Source organism: Apium graveolens, unplaced genomic scaffold (assembly GCF_009905375.1).
Source record: "Apium graveolens cultivar Ventura unplaced genomic scaffold, ASM990537v1 ctg8440, whole genome shotgun sequence".
In the NCBI taxonomy this organism is placed as follows: Eukaryota; Viridiplantae; Streptophyta; class Magnoliopsida; order Apiales; family Apiaceae; genus Apium; species Apium graveolens.
In genome coordinates, this window is record NW_027421183.1 from 8,407 (window position 1) to 30,616 (window position 22,210).

The 22,210-nt window shown below is 38.0% G+C and overlaps 1 non-coding gene across 1 annotated transcript; it reads right to left on the reverse strand.

The window, feature by feature from the left end:
* Window positions 1-1,785: 1,785 nt before the first annotated feature.
* LOC141705004 (small nucleolar RNA R71) lies at window positions 1,786-1,892 on the reverse strand. Its single transcript, XR_012568200.1, has one exon. It is a non-coding gene; the product is annotated as a small nucleolar RNA R71 (small nucleolar RNA).
* Between the last annotated feature and the right edge of the window lie 20,318 nt (window positions 1,893-22,210).

A 22,210-nucleotide genomic window follows, 5' to 3' on the forward strand; every position in this document is an offset into this window, starting at 1 on the left:
TATATTATTTCAGGACTTCTACTTCTGTTTGGTTTCCACTTCTATGTAATCTGAGTTTTATGGGACTATTATATAAGTAGATTTGAAACGTTTTCACAAGTGTGGATTGAAGAAGATTGTGTTTTTACGCAAGGAGCGAAGGGGATAAGGAAGAAGACCGATTTAGCACACCGTAACGAAGAGGAAGCATATTTTCTTGTGATTCTTGTTTCGTTGTAACGTTGGATGCTAGTTTTCTTACTTTGAACTTATTTACTCTTGTGACATACTCTATTTTAATATAATTAGTTTAGTTATTATTTTCTTGTGTTTGTTTATCATGATTTCATATGAACCCATGATGACGATAAGTGCTATTATGGGCTAATCGTGATCATAGGGTTGCAACGGATTTATTATGGAATTCTTTAGTTAATTGTTTAATACTTTAGTGTGTGATGATTGTATGATATCTAGTATTGGTTGTGCGTATTCGTCTTATGTGCGTCGCGAACATATAAGATAGGGTGTTAATCTCTTGCGAAGCGACGGTGGATCTTGAGATTTAGAACTTGCCATGCTAGCATAGGTTCATGTATGTTGTGCATGATTAGTGGGTAACTCTAACAGTTTTATTTGCCCTATGTAATCAAAAGGAATAACTTGTGCTTAAATTATTATGTTGTCAATTTCTGTAGACATATAGGAACTCAACATAATTGATGACTATACAACTTCTATCTTAATTGTGGATGCTTGGTAGAATGGTATTAGTACAATGAAAGTTGGCTTTTATCAGTTTCGTGTTATTCGATTAATATCATCACTGTCACATGCTAAAGGTAATAACAATAGCTATTGAAGGAAGTAATAATGAAGTTGTGATTTCATGAGTGTTTTATTATTGATAATTTGAAGTGTTAAGTAAGTGATTAATTAAGTAGTTAATTATAGTTAATATTTAATCAACAATCTTAAGTGTTAGTGTCTTAACATTGAGAAGTAATCATACATTGGTGAGTGAGTTTAATTAGACAATAATTTAGTCCGAGTCTCTGTGGGAACGAACTAGAAAGTATTATATATTACTTGCGAACGCGTATACTTGCGTGAATATTAGTGCGTGATTTCGCCCTAACAAGTTTTTGGCGCCGCTGCCGGGGACTCGGCGTATTTGTTTAGTTTATGTACTTACCATCATTGGTCATTAGGACTCAGTGATTAGGACGTAGTAGTTACTTATTGTTTCCGGTTGTGTTTTAGGTACTTTAGCAAGCGTTTATGCAAACTCGTTCTCGTGCTCGCAAGAGGACTTTAGATACAGCTGAGAAGACAGACGAAGTTCTTGATATTACGGAGAAGTTAGATTTTGAGGATTCGGATTCAGGAACTGAGCGGAAAGAACCAGTAAACATGGGAGATCGTATTGTTCAAGCTGATCCAGCTCTTATGGATTTTTCTCGGCCTAAAATTAATGACATTCAGTCAAGCATCCTTCATCCGGCTATTCAAGCTAACACCTTTGAAATCAAGCCGGGCACTATTCAGATGGTGTAGAATTCTGTTTCTTTTGGAGGAGCGGCAACTGAAGACCCCAATATGCACATAAGGAATTTTGTCGAGATCTGCAACACTTTTAAGTATAATGGCGTGACTGATGAGGCTATCAAGTTGAGGCTTTTCCCATTCTCACTGAGGGACAAGGCTAAAGACTGGTTACATTCTGAACCAGCTGGGTCCATCACTACGTGGCAAGATCTTGCGCAAAAGTTTCTGGTGAAGTTTTATCCGATGGCAAAGACTGCTGCTATGAGGAGTGCTCTTACTCAGATTGCGCAGCAACCTACTGAATCTATGTGCGAGGCTTGGGAACGCTACAAGGAAATGTTGAGAAAATGTCCACATCATGGAATGCCGGATTGGATGGTGATCACTGGTTTCTATAATGGTTTGGGGGCCCAATCTCGGCCCATGCTCGATGCAGCAGCTGGAGGCGCCTTATGGGCTAAAAGCTATACTGAGGCGTATAATCTTATAGAGACGATGGCTGCAAATGAGCATCAAAACCCAACTCAGAAGATGACGTCAGGCAAGGTAGCAGGTATTCTGGAAGTTGATGCAGCCACCGCTATTGCAGCCCAGCTCCAAGCGCTATCAATGAAGGTTGATTCTTTGGCTACATATGGAGTTAATCAAATAGCTATGGTTTGTGAGCTTTGTGCAGGTTCTCATGCTACAGATCAGTGTTCTCTGGTCAACGAATCTGTTCAGTATGTGAATAATTATCAGCGACAGCAGCAGCCTGTGCCAGCGACCTATCATCCTAACAACAGAAATCATCCAAATTTCAGCTGGGGGAATAATCAGAATGCTATTCAGCCACCATATCAGCAAGGAGTGAGTAAACAGTTTAACCCACCTGGATTCCAGCAACCACAGCAGTATGCTACAAGGCAATCATATCCTCAACAGGGAAGTACGGCTGCACCTACTAGTGCTGATTTTGAGGAACTTAAGCTGTTATGCAAGAGTCAGGCGGTTTCTATCAAGACCTTGGAAAATCAAATCGGTCAATTAGCCAATACAGTGCTCAATCATCAACCTGGCACTCTTCCCAGTGACACGAAAGTACCAGGCAGGAAGGAAGTTAAAGAGCAAGTCAAGGCTATTACCTTAAGGTCTGGAAAAGTTGCTGATGCTGAAAAGGCAAAAGAAGGAGAAGCTGAAATTAGTGATGAAGAATCTAAGCAAAAGGAGAAAGCGGCGGAACCAAGGAAGACTACTGTTGAACACACTCTGCCTGAGGCTAATACAGGGGAGAAACAGCTCTATCCTCCACCACCTTTTCCTAAAAGATTGCAGCAACAAAAGCTGGATAGACAGTTCGGGAAGTTTCTGGAGGTGTTCAAGAAACTTCACATCAATATACCTTTCGCTGAGGCTCTGGAGCAAATGCCTAGTTATGCAAAGTTTATGAAGACTATTCTTTCAAGGAAGGTGAAACTGGACGACCTTGAAACCGTTACTCTCACGGAAGAATGCAGCACTGTTCTGCAGCAAAAGTTACCACCAAAACTGAAAGATCCAGGAAGCTTCACCATTCCTTGCACCATTGGCAATCTGACTTTTGACAAGTGCCTTTGTGATTTGGGAGCAAGCATTAATCTGATGCCGTTGTCGATCTTTAAAAAGTTGGACCTGCCTGATCCAAAACCCACATACATGTCTCTACAATTGGCTGATCGTTCCATTACTTACCCAAGGGGCATAGTGGAGGATGTGCTCGTCAAGGTGGATAAGCTCTTCTTTCCTGCAGATTTTGTTATTCTGGATTTTGAGGAAGATAAGAAGATTCCCATAATCTTGGGAAGACCTTTCTTGGCTACTGGCCGTACCTTGATAGATGTGCAAAAAGGTGAACTTACTATGCGGGTACAAGAGCAGGATGTGACCTTCAACGTATTCAAGGCAATGAAATTCCCTACAGAAGATGAGGAGTGCTTAAAAGTAGATGTGATTGATTCTGCGATTACTTCGGAACTCGATCGCATGTTAATGTCTGATGCATTGGAAAAGGCCTTAGTGGGGGATTTTGACAGTGATGATGAAGATGGCAACGAGCAATTACAATATCTGAACGCTTCTCCCTGGAAGCGAAAGCTGGACATGTCGTTTGAATCTCTTGGTACTTCTGACCTTAAGAATGCTGAAGGAAAGCTCAAACCATCAATAGAGGAAGCACCTACCTTGGAGCTCAAGCCATTACCTGAACACTTGAGGTATGCTTTTTTAGGTGATTCATCTACGTTACCTGTTATTATTTCATCTGACCTTTCAGGTAGTTAGGAAGACAAGCTCTTAAGGATTTTGAGAGAATTCAAATCGGCTATTGGATGGACCATAGCAGACATCAAGGGGATAAGTCCTTCATATTGTATGCATAAAATTCTGCTAGAGGAAGGTAGTAAGCCAACTGTGGAACAGCAGCGAAGACTTAATCCCATCATGAAGGAGGTGGTGAAGAAAGAAATTCTGAAATGGCTGGATGCAGACATCATTTATCCTATTTCTGACAGCTCGTGGGTGAGCCCCGTACAATGTGTACCTAAGAAAGGAGGTATCACTGTGGTTGCAAATGAAAAGAATGAGCTCATCCCCACTCGAACAGTTACAGGATGGAGAGTATGCATGGATTATAGAAAATTGAACAAAGCCACAAGGAAGGATCACTTCCCTCTTCCATTTATTGATCAGATGCTTGACAGGTTGGCGGGTCATGAGTCTTTTTGTCTTCTGGATGATTATTCAGGGTATAATCAGATTTGTATTGCACCAGAGGATCAGGAAAAGACTACCTTCACTTGTCCATTGGGCACATTTGCTTTTCGCAGAGTTTCGTTTGGGTTATGTGGCGCCCCGGCCACTTTTCAGAGATGTATGATGGCTATATTCTCTGACATGATTGGAAATAATGTCGAAGTGTTCATGGACGACTTCTCCGTCTTGGACATTCATATGATGAATGTTTGAATAATCTGCGCGCCATACTCAAAAGATGCGTGGAAACTAATTTGGTGCTCAATTGGGAGAAATGTCATTTTATGGTGCGTGAAGGCATTATTCTTGGGCATAAGGTCTCTAACAAGGGTCTGGAGGTGGACAAGGCCAAGGTGGGAGTCATTGAAAATCTTCCCCCACCTAACTCTGTGAAAGGAATCCGTAGTTTTCTTGGTCATGCGGGTTTTTATCGGCGATTCATCAAGGACTTTTCAAAGATATCTAAGCCGTTGTGCAATTTGCTTGAGAAAGATGTGCTTTTCAAATTTGATGATGAATGTTTGGCAGCATTCGAGACTCTCAAGAAGAGTTTGATCACTGCACCAGTTATTACAGCACCAGATTGGACAGAACCGTTTGAGATGATGTGTGATGCGAGTGATTATGCGGTAGGTGCAGTTCTGGGACAGCGCAAGAAAAATCTCTTCCATGTGGTCTACTATGCGAGTAAGACTTTAAATGGGGCCCAATTGAACTACACCACTACTGAGAAGGAGCTTTTGGCTATAGTCTTTGGTTTCGAGAAATTTCGATCTTATCTACTTGGTTCGAAAGTAACAGTATTCACTGATCATGCGGCTATTCGCTATCTGGTTTCCAAGTAAGATTCGAAGCCGAGACTCATTCGTTGGGTGCTTTTACTTCAGGAATTTGAGTTAGAGATCAAGGATAGAAAAGGTACTGAGAATCAAGTAGCTGACCATCTCTCTAGGTTGGAGAATCCCGATTCTACTTCACAAGATAGGACGTTAATCAATGAATCTTTTCCGGATGAGCAGTTGTTTGCAATTCAGGAGGAAGAACCATGGTTTGCAGATATTATAAACTATCTCGTCAGCAATGTAATGCCTCCTAATTTGACATCCACTCAAAAGAAGAAGTTTCTGCATGAGGTGAAGTGGTATATGTGGGATGAACCATATTTGTTTAGACAGGGAGCTGACCAGATCATCAGGAGATGTATCCTGTTCTGTGAGACGGAGGGGATATTACGAGACTGCCATTCCACGGTTTATGGTGGACACTATGGTGGTGAGAAGACGACAGCTCGTATTCTGCAAGCAGGTTTTTTTTTGGCCTACTTTGTTCAAGGATGCTCATCAGTTTGTTTTAAGGTGTGATCGTTGCCAAAGAGTGGGAAATTTGACAAGGAAGGATGAGATGCCATTAAATGTGATGCTTGAAGTCGAGGTCTTTGATGTTTGGGGAATCGATTTCATGGGGCCTTTTATCTTGTCTTGCAATAATCAGTACATCTTGCTGGCAGTCGATTATGTCTCAAAATGGGTCGAAGTTAAAGCTTTACCGACAAATGATGCAAAGGCAGTGCTAAATTTTCTTCATAAGCTAATTTTCACAAGGTTTGAAACACCTCGGGTAATCATAAGTGATGAAGGATCGTATTTCTGCAACCGTAAGTTCACTTCTATAATGCAGCATTATAATGTGAATCATCGAGTAGCTACTGCCTATCATCTGTAAACAAATGGTCAAGCGGAAGTGTCTAACAGAGAGATAAAGCGCATTCTAGAGAAGGTTGTTTGTCCGTCAAGGAAGGATTGGTCTTTAAAGCTCGTTGAAGCTGTTTGGGCTTACAGAACAGCATACAAAACTCCACTTGGTATGTCCCCGTTTCAGTTGGTGTACGGTAAGGGATGTCATCTACCTGCGGAGCTTGAGCATAAGGCTTACTGGGCATTGAAAAAGTTGAACCTGGATTTAGATGCAGCTGGTAAGAAAAGAATGCTTCAGCTTAATGAACTTGATGAATTTCGACTTCAAGCGTACGAGAATAACAAAATGTATAAGGAAAAGCTGAAGAGGTGGAACGATAGGAAGCTACATCCTAAGTTATTTATGCCGGGGCAACAAGTTCTCTTATTCAACTCTCGGCTCCGACTTTTTCCAGGGAAGTTGAAATCGAGGTGGTCTGGGCCTTTTATCGTCAAAACTGTGTTTCCACATGGAGCGGTGGAAATTTTTGAGAATGATCCGGACCAAGCATTCAAGGTTAACGGTCAGCGTTTGAAGCACTACTATGGGGACATGGCAAACCGAGAAGTGGTTAGTGCAATTTTGTTGACTACTTGAGAAGGGTACGAAATGTCAAGCTAATGACGAAAAAGAAGTGCTGCGTGGGAGGCAACCCATGAATTGTTGTTATAGGAACCCTTAGAAGTTAATAACCTATCCAAAATCACAAAAAAAAATCAGAAAACAGGGGCTGAAAAATTTTTTCCAGTGACCCCCTGAGCGCACCGCTCAGCTTTGCTGAGCGACCGCGCAGCAAGCTGAGCGCCCGCTCAGCTTCGCTGAGCGACCGCTTAGGGGTCGAGTACCAGAATTTTTTTTACAGTTCAGAAAAAAAAAAAAAACAAAAACACAAAAACCCATCACAGCCCATAAACCCACGAATTCTTTTCCCATTACCCCATAATTTTATCCCTCAACCCCACTCCTAATCTAATTTAACCAACTCCACACCCTATATACATACACATATCCTACATATCTCCCACAAACTTCCTACACTTAATTTCTCTCCCAAGCACCAAAACTCAGTTCTTACAAATTTTTATTCATGAATCAAATGGCACCCAAGAGAGCACACACTATTGACAGCAGCAGCACAGTTCCTACTGTTGATTCATCGAGGGGTACTGCTGCAAGGCCTCGGTTAACTGACAGAGCCGCGGAGGAGGAGTACACTAGGCTGTTGGGGAAGCCGATTCTGAAGGAGAGAGGGTTTTTACCATCAGGGAGGGATGGTGAGTTGCTGCCCATGATTGCAGAGAAGGGGTGGATAGCTTTTTGTGAGTTACCCGAGGCGGTACCGATGAGCGTTGTTCGCGAGTTCTACGCAAACGCGAAGGCCGAAAAGAATGGGTTTTCTGTGGTCCGAGGGCTGACAGTTGATTATCACCCTGCGGCGATTCGCCGTGTGATTGGCCAGCGAGAGAGGAAACCCGAGGAGGAGAACTGGAATGAAAAGACTGCTGAGGATTTTGACTTGGATTTGATTTATGCGACTCTCTGTCGACCGGGCACAGTTTGGACCTTCAGGACCGGCACTAATGAGTATCATCCCTTTCCGGCGATCGCCATGAACAGGTATGCCCGTGCATGGAATGCATTTATTTGTGTTAATATTTTGCCTTCTTCGCATGCACACGAGGTCACAGTTGAGAGAGCACAATTGTTGTGGGGAATTCTGAATGAGGAGTACTATGTGGACCTTGGTGAGTTTATCTACCAAGGAATTCTGAAGTTTTTGAGGGGAGCGAAGCATATGAACATCCCTTATGCATCCACGGTTATAAAGCTATGCCAAGCAGTGGGAGTGAACTGGCCGGCTCATGAGCAGTTGCAGTTGTCGGCAGCTCCGATTGATTCTGGGACGCTGAATGGGATGCAGGAGTGGACCGGTGGTGAGCCTGAGGAGCATGGGCTGGGTTATCGTCTTCCAGGAGGGCGTCCAGCATGAGGTGCTACTATGGATAGGCCAGGGCATGATGAGGCTGGTTCTTCGAGAGCTCAGGAGGGTGCTGGGATGGTTGATGCCCAGTATAGGAGGCTTACACGGCGGATGGATGCTATGTACGAGACACAGAGCAGATTTGCTCAGGAGCTCACCCTTGCGTTAGGGACTGCTTTTTGGGGCCTTGGAGCTGATATCCAGTGGCCAGTTTTTGGTGAGGACTCTGCATACCCGCCGCCTGATACTCCACCCACTGAGGGTGATGATGATGATGACTCCGAGTAGGTATACCCTGTGTTCCTTTCTACTACCTTCACTGAAGACAGTGAAGATTTTAAGTTTGGGGGTGGTAGTTAAGGAATATTGTGTGTGTGTCATATAGCTGCATATTCATGATAGCTTAGTTCATATAGTTGCATAATTTATGCCATATAGTTTTTTTTGTTATGTATGTCATGTAGCCTCATGCATTTACCATGATCCCTTTTGCAATGATTTATCGACTGAATTGTGATATTGATGCGAGTGTAGTGATAGCATTAAAGTGATATTAAGTCGTGTAGGTTGATATGCATGCTAGAAACACTTGTAATTCCACTAAATCTTAGAGAATGCGTAAGGGCTAGATTGTTGTTATGATTTGGTTATTTTCGAGGTCAATCTATTTATTATGCTTAGAATTTGATAATAGGTTCTTAGTGATAAAGGCATGAAAAAGAAAAAAAATTGGAGGAAAAAAAAAATTTGGAATTCGTTGCTAGTTGTGGCTAGGCGTCAAATGGCTAGTAGCCGGCTCGCATATGGGTGCGAGTAGTCTAAGTTGAGCAAGATGGAGCAAAACGCACTTGCTCAGAAGTTAGAAAAAAATATATATATATAATATTTACTTTATGCATAATTGATCAAGTGTGGGCTCTTTGGTATTCGAGTTATTAAGTTCTTTGGGGACTTTATGCCTAGTGACCTAAGGATTTTAGAGTCTGGGATCCGCTAACCTAACGCTCGTTACATGGATACCATGTATAAGTCTTTTGTGGACCTCATCATTGCACGGTCAATTAAGCATTTGTGTTGTGAATAAAAGCACGATTCCGTAATAAGCTCCAGAATTCTTGTAGTGTTGAATATCACTTTGTGCCTAGAATTTTTATTCTCTGTATAATCATGTGATTGCTTGAGGATAGTCAAGTCATAATAATTGGTCTAGTTCCGAAGCATATCTGTTAAGCATTTGCACACACCACGTTTCTGGCTGTATGTCCGTTTGATGAGTTATTGATCTTTAGTTGTCTAACTGCATTTGTTGAGATGTTGCCAATTTGGTTGGTTAATGTAGTAAAGGGGGATCGCTGATTTCATATAGATGCATTCATGCATGTTTTATATTTGTTTTTGAGTCTGTGACGCTTGAGGACAAGCATCGATTACGTTTTGGGGGTGTGATAAGTGGCATTTATACCACTTAGAACGTCTTAAAATGGCTTAAATTGTTTCTTGTTTTGTCTTTGAAATCAAGTATTTTGTGTATATTTGAATGCGTTTTCTAGTTTATGCATTTCAGGGTATTAGTGTATTTTCGGGGGAGGAATCATCAAGAATAAGCCTTGGCATGTGTTCACCATTGCGAGAGGAAAGAAACGGGCAGATTACGGCGACGAAAGAAACGGAGCAAAATCAGATTTTTTCCAGTAGAGGTCTGAGCGCCGCTCAGCATTGCTGAGCGGGTTCTTAACGCGCAGCAGCTGACTGCGCGCCCGCTCAGCTATGCTGACTGCGAGCCGGCCAACAGCGTAAGGGTCGGGGAAAAAACTATTTATTCAGGACTTTACTTCTGTTTGGTTTCCACTTCTATGTAATCTGAGTTTATTGGAATTATATAATTAGATTTGAGACGTTTTCACAAGTGTGGATTGAAGAAGATCGTGTTTTTACGCAAGGAGCGAAGGAGATAAGGAAGAAGACGATTTAGCACACCGCAACGAAGAGGAAGCATCATTTTCTTGGATTCTTGTTCGTTGTACCGTTGGATGCTCGTTTTCTTACTTGAACCTATTTACTCTTGTGACGTACTCTGTTTTAATAATTAGTTTAGTATTATTTTCTTGTGTTTATTTATCATGATTTCATATGAACCCATGATGACGATAAGTGCTATTATGGGCTAATCGTGATCATGGGGTTACAACGGATTTATTATGGAATTCTTTAGTAATTGTTTAATATTTAGTGTGTGATGATTGTATGATATCTAGTATTGGTTGTGCGTATTCGTCTTATGTGCGTCGCGAACATATAAGATAGGGTGTTAATCTCTTGTGAAGTGACGGTGGAACTTGAGATTTAGAACTTGCCATGCTAGCATAGGTTCATGTACGTTGTGCATGATTAGTGGGTAACTCTAACAGTTTTATTTGCCCTATGTAATCAAAAGGAATAACTTGTGCTTAAATCGTTGTGTTGTCAATTTCTGTAGACATATAGGAACTCAACATAATTGATGACTATTCAACTTCTATCTTAATTGTGGATGTTTGGTATAATGGTATTAGTACAATGAAAGTTAGTTTTATCAGTTTCGTGTTATTCGATTAATATCATCACTGTCACATGCTAAAGGTAATAACAATGGCTATTGAAGGAAGTAGTAATGAAGTTGTTCTCATGAGTGTTTATTATTGATAATTTGAAGTGTTAAGTAAGTGATTAATTAAGTAGTTAATTGTAGTTAATATTTAATCAACAATCTTAAGTGTTAGTGTCTTAATATTGAGAAGTAATCATACATTGGTGAGTGAGTTTAATTAGACAATAATTTAGTCTGAGTCTCTGTGGGAACGAACTAGAAAGTATTCTATATTACTTGCGAACGTGTATACTTGCGTGAATATTAGCGCGTGTTTTCGCCCTAACAGTACGGTCTTTGCTGCTTCACCTGCAACTGCAATAGCGAGCTTGGTTGGTTTGTGAGGCCCTTCCTTGATTCTATCAAGGTATTCTGGATCTGTTGCTTCCAGGAACATGGTCATCCTTACCTTCCATATGGGATATTCAGATGGTCTCAGTATGGGAACCCTGATAGTCTCATACCGACTTTGAATTTGTGGCTTTGGAGGTTCTTCAGTTTTGGTAGGCTTAGTTGGAGTTTCTGTGTTAGACATGATTGTGTTTGGATCTTTAGCTGTATGTGTGTTAACAGATAAGCTCTGATACCACTTGTTAGGTCACACACACTGTAGAGGGGGTGAATACAGTGTATAATATAATCAAATCGAACTTTAATATATTAAGTAACAGAAAACAAACTTTATTGAAACAATAAACTCTGTTACAGTATGGAACTGTTACCTCTCAGTGATGAACAAATATCACGAGAGCTGCTAGGGTTATAATGAATAATCTTCTCGAATATATGATAACACTTATAGTGTAAACCCTATGTCTGTGTTTATATACTACACAGTTACAAGATAATCGCTAATTGATATGGAATATAATTCTGCTTCCTAAAATTATCAATCAGATATCTTTTCTTCCAAGTATTCCATTCTTCACGGAATTCCTTCTTCATGCATATCTCTTCTTATGTTTATCTCGATCATCTTTCCTTTAATCAGCTACTGTCCTTCTCTGATCATCCTTCAGCACTTAAGTTCTGATATCTAACTTTTGATGATTATCTCCTGATAATATAAGTACTGATATCCTTAAGTCCTAACTTCTAGTATAAGTACTGATCAACAGTTAAGTACTGATTTATCCTGTTAAGTAAGATCTGAAATCTAAACATAAATTATATTAGCCATGACATTATCAAATATATCTAACAGATTCTAGTGTGGGTGGCTCGGAGAATAGATTTACTTCAACGGAGGCCCAGACGGAGTTCACTAGGTTGATGTCTAAGCCGATTGCTAAGGAGAGGGGATTCTTGCCTACGGCTCAAGATGAGAAGCTATTGGAGATGATTTCTGAGAAAGGTTGGGAGAGTTTTTGTAAGGTACCATCTGCGGTTCCACTGACCATTGTGCGAGAGTTTTATGCCAATGCTAAGGCTGAGAAGAATGGATTTTCTGTGGTTCGGGGTTTCACTGTGGATTACCGGTCGGCGGCTATTCGTCGGGTTATAATCAACTCGCGAGGCCTAGGGCTGGTGATGATTAGGTTGTAGAAGACTAGGGAGGATTTGGACTTGGATTACATTTTGGCAGAGTTGTGTGTTCCAGGCCATGGTGGAGAAGTACAAAGCAGGCACCACTGAGCCGCTTACTTTTCCTGCTTCTGTATGAACAAGTATGCTAGGGCTTGGAACCTGTTTGTGTGCCAATATCATGCCATCTTCACATTCACACGAGGTTACTATGGATCAGGCTATTCTGCTGTGGGGAATTTTGAATGAAGAATATGTTGATCTCGGCTATGTGATTCATCAAATATGCTGCGTTTTCTGCGAGGGGGAACCACGGGGGTGATTCCTCATGCCTCCATTGTTACGAAGTTGTGTACTTCGGTTGGTGTTAGGTGGCCCGAGCATGAGCATCTGCAGATGCCGAATGCTCCCATTGATAGCTCGACGATTTCGGTGATGCAGGAGTGGTATGGCGATAAAGCCGATATGAAGGGATTGGGTTATACATATGATCATCTACCGGGTGGCCAACCAGCGGACCAGACGTATGCAAGGGGTTCTTCTCAGGAACAACAGGCAGCTGCTAGGTCCTCTCGTGTAGCCGCTAGATTTTCTCGTGCACAGCAGAAAGGAGATAGGGCTGGACTTAGAGATGCTCAGTATAGGCGGTTGACTCGGCATATGGATGTCATGCATGACATCCACAGCTATTTTGCTCAGGATTTGACACAAGGCTTTGAGTACTACTTTTAGAGCCACTGGTGTCGAGGTCGATTGGCCTGTATATGGAGTGAGCACTGTTTACCTGCCACCTGATTCTCCACCCGAGGAGGGTGATCCCACCGATGACTAGGTAGCCTTGTATCCTTATTATTACCTTCAATGAGGACATTGAATATTTTAAGTTTGGGGGTGCTGATTAAGGTGATTAGTTGTTTGTCATGTTCATATAGATTCATATTGCATGTTTAGTTGTAGTTCGTTCATTATTTTGCATGATTGTTCATATAGGTCATATTTGTTTGTATCTTGTTCATGTTATTATGTGAGTCCATGTAGTTGCATTTACATGCATATAACATGATCCTGTAGGACGAGCTATTTCTGATTGGTAGGTTGGTCTTGATTTAAGTGTAGTGATGTCGAATAGAGGATGATTAAGTCCTAATGAATTGATTTGCATGCCCAGAAATAAAGTTTTTTCACAAGTCTTATAGGTTTCTTTTGAACTAGATCATGATCATACTTGTTTGTTTGTTGAAATGTAATCACTTGGTTATATTTAGAACTTTTGCTATTCTCGTAATGACGTAGGAACACTGAATTTTAAACTAAGGAAAAACATGGATATCATTGCTAGTTATGAATAAAATTAGGCGTCAAATGGCTAATAGCCGGCTCATATTTTTATGAGTAGTCTAGGGTTGAATGAGATGGAGTGAAACGCACTCATTCAGAATCATTGAAAAAGAAGCAAAAAAATGAGAAAAAGAAAAAAAATTGTGTTAGTATATGCAGAATTGACCAAGGGTGAGCTCTTTAATACTCGAGCAATTAAGTTCTAGGGAAATTTGTGCCTAGTGACCTAAGGCTTGTATAGTCTGGGATCCGCTAACCTAATGCTCACTACATGGTATTATTGTATAAGTCTTTTGGGACCTCATTCATTGCACGGTCAAATAAGCATTTGTGTTTGATGTGTTTCAGCATTATAGCATGATCCTTGTATAACTTTAGTAAAATTGAGGTGTTGTGAGTCATTATGTGTTTAACATCTATTCTATTTATAAATTTTTGATTGTTTGGCGAAGGATAGGATATGGTTATTGATCTAGTGTTGAGAGTATATCTGATAAGCATCTCACACACGCACGTTTCTGGTTTGTATGTTGGTTTATGGGATTTAGTTGAACTCTATTTAAAGTCATTGCATTCTTAGAGACATTGCTTATTGATTTGGTTATGGTTATTCCGAGGGGATCGTTGCATTGTCATTTAGTTGCATTTTCACGTAGTTGCATTCATGCAGTAGTTTTGTTATTGGTGTCGAGTCTGTTGATGCTTGAGGACAAGCTTCAATTTAAGTTTAGGGGTATGATAAGTGAATTTTATATCTACTTGGAATGCTTCATATCGCTTAAGTTGGTGTTTTAGACTCAAGTATTTGGTTTTTTGATGTGTTTTGTGTTGAGTCGTTGCAGGGCACTAGTCAGAGGTGGAAATGAGCTTTTAAATGATTATATGTTGATAAGAGTGTTGTAAAAGACATGCCTGTACTTTAACAAGACTAAGACAACTTGTCAACCCTAAGTAAGTTGTATTGTTATCTAAATTTGTATTCTATACTTGTAACACTTAAAGTCTGTAAAAATGCAAAGGAGCAGACTGGGGTCTTTTTCCTAAAACAGTATCAAGCCTAAGGATTCTATCTGGAAGAAGATCAAGAAGATCATGCCTCAGAAGAATTTTGAAGAAGCTTGGATTTGAATAAATCTGCTTGGAGAAAAATGTTCTAAGTCAAGATCTCTACAAGTCACAGATTTAATGTTATAGAGAAGTCATTCGAGAACTCCAGAATGACTTATCGAGAAGTCATTCAAACTCCAAAGAGTACCGACGGAGAAGCAACATCTACTCGACGGATGAGCTATATATTCACTCAATGGATGAATGATATCTACTCGACGGATGAGCTATATATCCACTCGATGGATGAATAACATCTACTCGACGAGAGCAATATCTACTCGACAGATAAGCTATACACCTACTCGACGGATGAGCAATATCTACTCAATGGATAAGCAATATCCACCGGGAGTAGAGAAGTCAGGAAAGCTATGTGAGAACTCAAAAAGATATCAACAAGTCATTCCTTCACTAGAGAACTCAGAGTTATCGATAAGTCTATATCCATTCGAGAATTCAGAGATATCTACAAGTCAAGTGAAGTTATGAAGACTAGAGATCTCGATGAGCTGAAGACCTCTACAAGCCAAACTCATTATGGAGTACTAGAGATCTCGATAAGCCTTTATACTTATCGAGATATCAAGTGTTCAAATGAATCAAACTGGAGATCTCGAAGTACAGTCTCAAACTACAGAATTGCAGATCAGTTTAATATCCAAGATAAACAATCAACAAACATCCAACAGCTGGATTGACAAGTCTACAAAAAGCAGCTTGAAGAGTGTGCAAGATCAATGGTAAAGATTAACTGATAGAGGAAAATTAAAGTAAACACGGGATGCTAAAGTTATGCTAAGCCAGAAATGAAAGATTTGATTTTCTATAAATAGAAATGAAAAGTGACAGTTTAGAAAAGCTAATAGCATGTTTATTATCCACTGTGTAAACCAGCAGTTAACTGAGCTATTAAGTTAACACTGGTCCTCTAGTTAGAACTAACAATTTAGATCAAAAAAATTCTTGCAACACTCTCGAGAAGAAGCTGAGCTCTTTAACTTCTAAGAGCTTAGAAATTTTGAAGCAAAGCATCTTAATTTTTAATACAAAAATTAAGGAGTCGTGGAAGTTTGTACGAAGGACGGAGCGCAAAAAGAAGAAAGCTGCAGAAATTTTACAGAAATCAGGCGCGCCCACGCCCCATTTGTCAGACACAGAGCGCGCCCGCGTCCATATCAAGCGCGCCCGCGCCAGCCATATTCTGCAGAATCCTGATTTGATTATAATTTGGTTATTGCGAGAGTCCAGATCAACCAGGGCTATATATATATAAAGATAATAAGACGTTTTTAAGAAGAAGGAAGCCAGGGAGAACATAGAGAAGACCTAAAGCACACAGGTCGACTAAGGAGAAGAAGATTTAGTTTTCACTTTTGTATTCTTTGATATAGGCGATACTTTTGGATGCTTATTTTTTATTTGTTCTAAACCCTAGTACTTTAATATTATCTCGTAGTATTCTGAACTTATTTATTATCATGTTTTTAATGGAACCCATGGTGACGATGTGTTCGATCATGAACTAATCGTTGGCATGGGGTTCTAGCTGATTTATTTATGGATTTCAATAGTTGATTGTATTTATTCTTCTTAGATGCGTAGCTAACATCGAAGTCGTTAGTTAATCTTTATTGAAGCGAAAGTGGATATAGAGGTTTAGAACTTGCCATGCTAGCATAGGTTTATGTATGTTGCCATGCATGATTCGTAGTGTAATTTTAACCATCTTACGCTGTCCTATGTAATCTCAATAGATAACTTGCTCATTAAACCGTTATGTTTTCAAATCTTATAGACTTATAGGGTTTAAGTATAATTGGTGTCTGCTCAACTTCTATCTTAATTGTGGATGTTTAGTTGTAGGATATACGTATATCGAAAGATAGTGTATACTAATTTCGTGTTATCTGATTAGTTGTCATCACCATCACATGCTAAGATTAAAGGCATAAACTCTTAATGAAGTATTTAATGAAGTTAAAATCCCATGTTTTATCTCATATAAGTAAAACAGTTTTTATTCTCTTAGTTAATGCATGCTAGTATAATCATTTTAATTAGTTAGTCAACTCAAATTGATACTTGTCTTGGCAGTGAATAATAACCATATATTGTTGCATAAGTGCATATTCTGTTTAAACCAGTCTCTGTGGGAACGAACTTAACTTAATCTTATACTACTTGTGATCGCATACGCTTGCGTGGTTTTGTGCGAACAGAAGCCTGCTACCATAACTGGAACTGAGAAGAATGAGGAACCAAAGCAGGAACCAAAGCAAGAACCAAAGAAATCGGGAAAAGGGTATAGAAGGAGAGAGCCAAAAAGAAGCTGATATTTGAAGAAGAAAATGAAGAACCAAAGCCAACTCAGTCTGCTACAACAAATCAACCAACTATGCCCACAATGGAGCAAGCTGAAATCAAGGTCCATCCTGGTGTGAACTTTCATTGTGAGCCAATCATTCCCAAGGATGAACCAATATACTGGGAAAGCTTACCTATTCCTGAGCTGAACATTCCAATTACAACCACCTCTAAGAGAAGAAAGAATACAGCTAATAAGCAAGTCAAGTCTATCCCTTTCCAATCCAAAGCCTTATCCAAACCCAAACCAACAGTCAACAAAGGAGATCAACTCTTTATCTGTGACATAAAAGAATTCTCAGACATCAATCTTTACATGGATGAGCTAGATGAAGTGAGAGCAATTGATGCCCACAACAGACTTCCAGAAAGATTGGTGTTCAGGTACAGGAAAAAAGGAAATTACATGACCTCTGCATAGGAGTCTCAATGAAGGCTACACTGTCTTAGTTAAAGTATTCTCTACAAACAAGAAAAAATTTGGATTCACCATAGTGGCAAAAACAGAGATACTTAACAAAATTCAACAGATTCAAAGAAGCAGGAGAGGCCCAGGTGCACTACCAATAATGTTAAATATTCCTTATACTGGAAGTAGAGTGCACTTGAGGCCATATTGGTTGATGGAGTTCAAGGATGAAAGAAATATCAGAAGAATTTTTAGACTAGAAGACCAGCTAAAAATATCAAGCAATAAGACTCTCAAGGAAATGCAGGAGATGCTGGATCTATCTAATATAAATGAATCTGAGCTCTACAGACAAATCCAACATCAGATAGAAGAGAACAATGAGAAGCTAGGAAAGAAGACTAGACACTCAAGGAAAAAGAATTAATTTGGTCAGTCTAAAGGAGCACCTTGAACAAAGCTTGTGAGATTTCTGTGAACTTTCTTCTGTCAATTTTCAATAAAATTGTAGCACTTATCCTTTTTATTTACTATTGAATGATCATTTTGTATAAGGTGTTTTGTTATCATCAAGTCCTTTAAATCTGTGCCTACAATTCTAGTTGACATAAATTGGGGAGATTGTTAGGAATAGTTGTAGGCTTGATGATATTTCACCAAAACCCTTAGTAGATTAATTAAGTGTGTTGTAAATTTCAACGGATAATCTTACTTTGTCATCCGTTAAAAGAGTAGCTTATGTTTAAATAAGTTTTTGTAGCGCACTCCTGTATACTGTAATGTCTTAGAGAATTAGAGATTGTATGATATTCTAAGTCATGTTGACTGCTAGAATGATATGCAAAATAGGTTGGCTAATTGTAAATATTAGATGCCTTGTAATTTTGCATAAATGAAATTGTGTCAACTGCTATAGAAATACTTTCAACGAATGATTCTATAAGGCTTCGACGGATGACCCAAGTTACTCTTAACGGATGACCCAATAGAGACTCAACGGATAATCTACAAAGTCTCGATGGATAACAAATTCAAATAGGAGTTGATAGCGACTTGACAGTCACATGGGTTGATTGTATACAAAAGAAATGTGGCAGCCTATTTGCAGGTTTATGAGAACAAATAAGCATTTCTATTTCCATGCTTACTTGAAGAAATAAAAAGATACTGGATAGAGAAATGAAAGAACATGTGATGAAGACTTAAACATTTTATTTTATATATTTGTCTTTTTCATATGTAACTTGGTAATATATAAACTAAGAGTAGCAAGTAGATTAATTAATCAATTGAACTGAGAAATAAAAAAAGCTACATCTGTTAGAAATTTCTCTGTTCTTTGTACCTTTTACTTGTAAGCAGCTGTGTGCATTCTTGCATCACATAGTTCTCAATCAATATATATCTCTGGTGGAAAAGATCAATCTACTAGAAAGTTTTTATATCTTTGTGTTTAATTACTTTGTGTCTTGAATACATTTACATTTCATTTCCGCACACTTGCATATTCAACACTGATATTTTTGGTAAGAGATTTTCTTAATTTCCAAATAAACCAAGAATTACATTCAACCCCCTTCTGTAATTATATTGTTAGATTGTTTGGAAATAACAAAAATTATCATAATATTTTTCCCCATTAGTAACTAAAAATCTATTTAAATCAATTATTTTCCTATATATTATATTTAAGGGGGTGTATTGAACTAGGATTCTAAAGGATTTTTTTCATCATGAAATCCAGGTGTATTCAACTGGGATTTTAAAAAATGTATCAGAATTTTATGGTATTCAACTAGGATTTTAAATTATGCTACAAAATCTGGTGGTATTCAATCGGGATTTTAAATTATGCTTAAAATATGAAGGTATTCAACTGGGATTATTTAAAATCCATTAAAATCTGATGGTATTCACATATTCACGGATTTTTTTGGACTTCATAAAATGATAGATTTTGTGGCATGTTCAATGTATTTTACGATTTTTGAAATCCCCAAAATTCATGAGATTTTGAAGGATTGTGTTTAAATCCTAAAGACTCTTCATCAACTCTACGTATTTTATCTAGAATCCACGTAAAATCAAAATCTGATATAATCCATTAAAATCCATGGATTATATATAATACATTAAATCCTAGTTCAATACACATAGGATAACATGATTTTATATTAGTTATGAAATACTAATATACACATTCTAATAATTTAAAACTTGACTTTTTGACCAATTACAAAATAATAATGAAGACAAATTTGTTCGCAAGTAGTTGCTGGAATGGTGGTCGATTCGGTGATAGGAAGGAATGGCCGAGGAAAGATGGTGTACACACACAATATACATATGTGTATATCAGGAACGATAATGACGATGACGATGTATAATCGGAGAATATCAATATGGGGGTGCGTAATGATGAAGGTGAATTGTATATTAGATCTGAATTTATTGTTATGATTAGATTTTTGTATAAGATAAGAGTATATGATTAGTTCTTAACTCTAATTTGAACAGTTATACACATCCCCACACACCAATCTACTAACTCAAATGACATGTTTTTATAAAATATGTATTCATTTTATCTTTCTAAGTTATACTTTTTAATTATATATAAGAAATTCATATAAGAAGTTCAAGTTAATATCAATTTTTATAAAAATTATTCTACCCGAATATATCACACTAATAATATTATATTTTAAAATTTATGAATTATTTATTAAAAAATGATCAAAATATACGATTTAAATAATATTTACATGTAGGGCTATCAATGGATCGCAAATCCAGCCTTATCCGATCCGAAGGCTAATAGACGAATATGGATCACTAAAAAGGAAATCTGATCCGATAATAATCCGATCTGATACATAATGGATATGAATTTAGGCCGATCCGATCCGACAAATTTATTATATATTTATATTATGATAATAAATTACATATAAAATTTATGATACATTTATCTTATTTTTTTGTTAACGTTTTTGCACTGCATGTGTTAAGTGTCAAGTCACAAGTATGCTATTGTACAGTAAGGTAGTTTGCCCCTATTTGGATCTGAAGAATGAAGACCAGACTCATAAGCTTAATTTTTCTTAATTTTTGTTGATGTTTTTGTTCAAAATTTAGTATGTTAATTTTCGAGTGATTGGATTTAAATTTTCGCTTAACTTTTAAATTGATATTAGTAATTTTTTTAAATATTAGGTGTATTGTAAGAAATTATGGAATCGGAGCTCTGATCTGTAACTCGGTAAAATTAAATGGATTAAGATACCAGATCGGATCTATTGAGAGCCCTATTTGTACGGGCTATCATGTTGATTCCAAACACCCCGTAATATAGTTGTTTTTTTATATAAAACCGTGAATTAAACATACTAGCATAAATCATGTGCGATGCACGGGTTCATTAATATTTTAAATTTTTATTTATCCAGTTATAGTATATTTTTAAAATATTTATATAATAATAATGATTATAAATTTATAATAAAAATAGAATAACATGTGGTCGTAATTTATTAGAATAAATAGACTATTTCTAGTAGTTTAACAATTTAGTAGTTTAGCAGATATATAACACTATTTTATATCTTTTAATAATGGATAAGTTGTATTCGTAGTTTAGTAGGATAAGTATACTATATTTAGTAGTAGTTTAATAATTTAGTAGTTTTTAGATATATACCACTATTTATCTATTTTTGTAATAATCAAAATTAGGGAATTATCGTTGAACCAAAACGTTGAACCAAATTATCTCTATTCCGGGTATTATAGTATAGTACTAGCATAGATGCCCGCTTCGCGTGGCGTTGATTTTTTAATAAATTAAGAGGACAATCAAGTAATTACACAGAACTGCTTTTTCAAAATTAGGAGTTTGGATGCGTAATGTTATTTTTTTTATGAGGATGGCCAGGAAATGGAAGAAGGTTAAATGAATGGGATTACATTATTGTGAAAACCGTTTAAAAAATGAGTACGACGATTTTGTATTTATTGTTTTTTTTTTGCCGGAGTACTCCCTCTTCTTTGTTATTTTTGGTCCGTAATGGAACTTGAGAATGAAATAAGGTGAAGATTTTAACATAACGTTGACGGTTACTTAGCAATAGAAACTTTATGTTTAAGAGTGATAGAGTAGTAGTGGTAAACATAAAATGGTTTGTGTAGCATATGGTGAATGTCATAACACAACTTATGTGGGAATCAATTACCAACATAAAACTGCATTTCGTTATACATGAAAACTTAAAATCATCACATAATAGTTTAACCTTCTCACTTTGAAGGTTGGAGGGAAAAGTAGAAGCATGGGGACATATAGTTTCACATTGTACAGGACGCAAAATTCAAGCAAAATAGATTGTGGAAATCATTAGAATATGATTCTTTGTCCTCTACTGGTTTCATGGATTGGGTTTCTATTTTGTCGGTGGAGACCGAAAGCTAAGATCTGACATCATGTCCAGGTGGTAGCTGCTGCTTGATCCCTGTAAAAGGCAGTCAAGTGAAGAACGATATTCAAAAGCTTTTGTTTAATATTGACATAGGAGGTTGGGGTGTAATACCATACTGTTGCTGTCTGCTGCTGCATAGAGGCTATGGCCTCTGTTATGTTGGTTTGGATCGATGAAGGCTGTGCAAATGTTTGTTACCAGTATGTTTTGGCCTTGTGCAGTACATTGAATTCCTTGATGATAAATTTGTTGGTGTATTTCCTGTTAACCATGCTTTTAACTCTGAAGGGAACGACTTATCTTCTCCCATCTGAAAGTAGACTAAGAAGTTACCGATCTTTGGAATGAGGCAT